Source organism: Oncorhynchus mykiss, chromosome 6 (assembly GCF_013265735.2).
Source record: "Oncorhynchus mykiss isolate Arlee chromosome 6, USDA_OmykA_1.1, whole genome shotgun sequence".
Taxonomy (NCBI): Eukaryota; Metazoa; Chordata; class Actinopteri; order Salmoniformes; family Salmonidae; genus Oncorhynchus; species Oncorhynchus mykiss.
In genome coordinates, this window is record NC_048570.1 from 46,441,424 (window position 1) to 46,445,955 (window position 4,532).

Below are 4,532 nucleotides of genomic sequence, written 5' to 3' on the forward strand. Positions count from 1 at the left end.
TGCTGTGAGATGTTACCCCACTCTTCCACCAAGGGACCTGCAAGTTCCCGGACATTTCTGGGGGGAATGGCCCTAGCCCTCCCCTCCGATCCAACAGATCTCAGACATGCTCAATGGGATTGAAATCCTGGCTCTTCTCTGGCCATGGCAGAACACTACCATTCCTGTCTTGCAGGAAATCCCGCACAGAACGAGCTGGTGGCATTGTCATGCTGGAGGGTCATGTCGGAATGAGCCTGCAGGAAGGGTACCACATGCGGGAGGAGGATGTCTCCCCTGTAACGCACAGCGTTGAGATTGCCTGCAATGACAACAAGGTCAGTCCGATAATGCTGTGACACAACGTCCCAGACCATGACAGACCACCACCAAATCGATCCCGCTCCAGAGTACAGGTCCGTCCTGTCTCCCTGTAGCACTGTCTTAGGCATCTCACAATATGGGCATTGCAATTTATTGCCCTGGCCACATCTGCAGTCCTCATGCCTCCTTGCAGCATGCAAGTTCACGCAGATGAGCAGGGACCCTGGGCATCTTTCTGTTGGTGTTTTTCAGAGTCAGTAGAAAGGCCTCTTTAGTGTCCTAAGTTTTCATAACTGTGACCTTAATTTCCTACCGTCTGTAAGCTGTTAATGTCTTAATGACCGTTCCACAGGTGCATATTCATTAATTGTTCATGGTTCATTGAACAAGCATGGGAAACTGTGTTTAAACCCTTTATAATGAAGCTCTGTGAAGTTATTTGGATTTTTAGGAATTATCTTTGATGTACAGGGTCCTGAAATAGGGCTGTTTCTTTTTTTGCAGAGTTTATATATATGTATAATATGTATCACACAGTACCATTTCAAAGTTTGGACACACCTACGCATTCAAGGGTTTTTCTTTATTTTTACTATTTTCTACTATTTTCTTACTATTTTGTAGAATAATAGTGAAGACATTAAAACTATGAAATAACATATGGAATTATGTAGTAACCAGAAAAGTGTTAAACAAAAAGCAACCTTTCCCTTGACAGCTTTGCACACTCTTGGCATTCTCTCAACCAGCTTCATGAATGCGGAATGCATTTAAATTAACAGGTGTGCCATGTTAAAAGTTAATTTGTGGAATTTCCTACCTTAATGCGTTTGAGGCAAACTGTTGTGTTGTGACAAGGTAGGGGTGATATAATCAAATCAAATCAAATCAAATGTATTCATATAGCCCTTCGTACATCAGCTGATATCTCAAAGTGCTGTACAGAAACCCAGCCTAAAACCCCAAACAGCAAGCAATGCAGGTGTAGAAGCACGGTGGCTAGGAAAAAACTCCCTAGAAAGGCCAAAACCTAGGAAGAAACCTAGAGAGGAACCAGGCTATGTGGGGTGGCCAGTCCTCTTCTGGCTGTGCCGGGTGGAGATTATAACAGAACATGGTCAAGATGTTCAAATGTTCATAAATGGCCAGCATGGTCAAATAATAATAAGGCAGAACAGTTGAAACTGGAGCAGCAGCACAGTCAGGTGGACTGGGGACAGCAAGGAGTCATCATGTCAGGTATTCCTGGGGCATGGTCCTAGGGCTCAGGTCCTCCGAGAGAGAGAAAGAAAGAGAGAATTAGAGAGAGCATATGTGGGATGGCCAGTCCTCTTCTGGCTGTGCCGGGTGGAGATTATAACAGAACATGGCCAAGATGTTCAAATGTTCATAAATGACCAGCATGGTCGAATAATAATAAGGCAGAACAGTTGAAACTGGAGCAGCAGCACGGCCAGGTGGACTGGGGACTGCAAGGAGTCATCATGTCAGGTAGTCCTGGGGCATGGTCCTAGGGCTCAGGTCCTCCGAGAGAGAGAAAGAGAGAAGGAGAGAATTAGAGAACGCACACTTAGATTCACACAGGACACCGAATAGGACAGGAGAAGTACTCCAGATATAACAAACTGACCCTAGCCCCCCGACACATAAACTACTGCAGCATAAATACTGGAGGCTGAGAGAGGAGGGGTCAGGAGACACTGTGGCCCCATCTGAGGACACCCCCGGACAGGGCCAAACAGGAAGGATATAACCCCACCCACTTTGCCAAAGCACAGCCCCCACACCACTAGAGGGATATCTTCAACCACCAACTTACCATCCTGAGACAAGGCTGAGTATAGCCCACAAAGACCTCCGCCACGGCACAACCCAAGGGGGGGGGGGGGGGGGGGGGGCAACCCAGACAGGATGACCACATCAGTGAATCAACCCACTCAGGTGACGCACCCCCTCCAGGGACGGCATGAGAGAGCCCCAGTAAGCCAGTGACTCAGCCCCTGTAATAGGGTTAGAGGCAGAGAATCCCAGTGGAAAGAGGGGAACCGGCCAGGCAGAGACAGCAAGGGCGGTTCGTTGCTCCAGAGCCTTTCCGTTCACCCTCCCACTCCTGGGCCAGACTACACTCAATCATATGACCCACTGAAGAGATGAGTCTTCAGTAGAGACTTAAAGGTTGAGACCGAGTTTGCGTCTCTGACATGGGTAGGCAGACCGTTCCATAAAAATGGAGCTCTATAGGAGAAAGCCCTGCCTCCAGCTGTTTGCTTAGAAATTCTAGGGACAATTAGGAGGCCTGCGTCTTGTGACCGTAGCGTACGTGTAGGTATGTACGGCAGGACAAAATCAGAGAGATAGGTAGGAGCAAGCCCATGTAATGCTTTGTAGGTTAGCAGTAAAACCTTGAAATCAGCCCTTGCTTTGACAGGAAGCCAGTGTAGAGAGGCTAGCACTGGAGTAATATGATCACATTTTTTGGTTCTAGTCAGGATTCTAGCAGCCGTATTTAGCACTAACTGAAGTTTATTTAGTGCTTTATCCGGGTAGCCGGAAAGTAGAGCATTGCAGTAGTCTAACCTAGAAGTGACAAAAGCATGGATTAATTTTTCTGCATCATTTTTGGACAGAAAGTTTCTAATTTTTGCAATGTTACGTAGATGGAAAAAAGCTGTCCTTGAAATGGTCTTGATATGTTCTTCAAAAGAGAGATCAGGGTCCAGAGTAACGCCGAGGTCCTTCACAGTTTTATTTGAGACGACTGTACAACCATTAAGATTAATTGTCAGATTCAACAGAAGATCTCTTTGTTTCTTGGGACCTAGAACAAGCATCTCTGTTTTGTCCGAGTTTAAAAGTAGAAAGTTTGCAGCCATCCACTTCCTTATGTCTGAAACACATTCTTCTAGCAAGGGCAATTTTGGGGCTTCACCATGTTTCCTTGAAATGTACAGCTGTGTGTCATCCGCATAGCAGTGAAAGTTAACATTATGTTTTCGAATAACATCCCCAAGAGGTAAAATATATAGTGAAAACAATAGTGGTCCTAAAACGGAACCTTGAGGAACACCGAAATTTACAGTTGATTTGTCAGAGGACAAACCATTCACAGAGACAAACTGATATCTTTCCGATATACAGAAGAAAGCCTTATTGGGTAAAAGACCAAGTCCATATTATGGCAAGAACAGCTCAAATAAGACAATTCGGAATAATTCAAGAACTTTGAAAGTTTCTTCAAGTGCAGTCGCAAAAACCATCAAGCGCTATGATGAAACTGGCTCTCATGAGGACCTCCACAGGAAGGGAAGACCCAGAGTTACCTCTGATGCAGAGGATAAATTAATTGGAGTTACCAGCCTCAGAAATTGAAGCCCAAATAAATGCTTCACAGAGTTTAAGTAACAGACACATCTCAACATCAACTGTTCAGAGGAGACCACTTGAATCAGGCCTTCATTGTCGAAATGTTGCAAAGAAACCACTACTATAAGACACGAGCAATAAGAAGAGACTTGCTTGGGCCAAGAAACACGAGCAATGTACATTAGACAGGTGGGAATTTGTGCTTTGATCTGATGAGTCCAAATTTTAGATTTTTTGGTTCCAACCGCCGTCTCTTTGTATGATGCAGAGTAGGTGAACGGATGATCTCCACGTGTGGAGGAGGTGCGATGGTGTGGGGTGCTTTGCTGGTGACACTGTCAATTATTTATTTAGAATTCCAGGCACACTTAACCAGCATGCCTACGACAGCATTCTGCTGCGATACGCCATCCCATCTGGTTTGCGCTTAATGGGGCGATCATTTGTTTTTCAACAGGACAATGACCCAACAAATCAAATCAAATGTATTTATATAGCCCTTCTTTACATCAGCTGGTATCTCAAAGTGCTGTACAGAAACCCAGTCTAAAACCCCAAACAGAAAGCAATGCAGGTGTAGAAGTACGGTGGCTAGGAAAGACTCCCTAGAAAGGGAGGAACCTAGGAAGAAACCTAGAGAAGAACCAGTCTCTGAGGGGTGGCCAGTCCCCTTCTGGCTGTGCTGGGTGGATGCTTTGACAAATGTTGCACAACTCATCGTTCATAATTTTCCTCCTTTATTATGCATGACGTTCGCATAAGAAATATTTCTGAAGAATCCATGAAGGCCTCATAAATGGCTAACTTAGCTATCAAGCACAAAGATTCTTCCTCTCTGCTATCCCTCCCAGGGTGTCCATCATTTG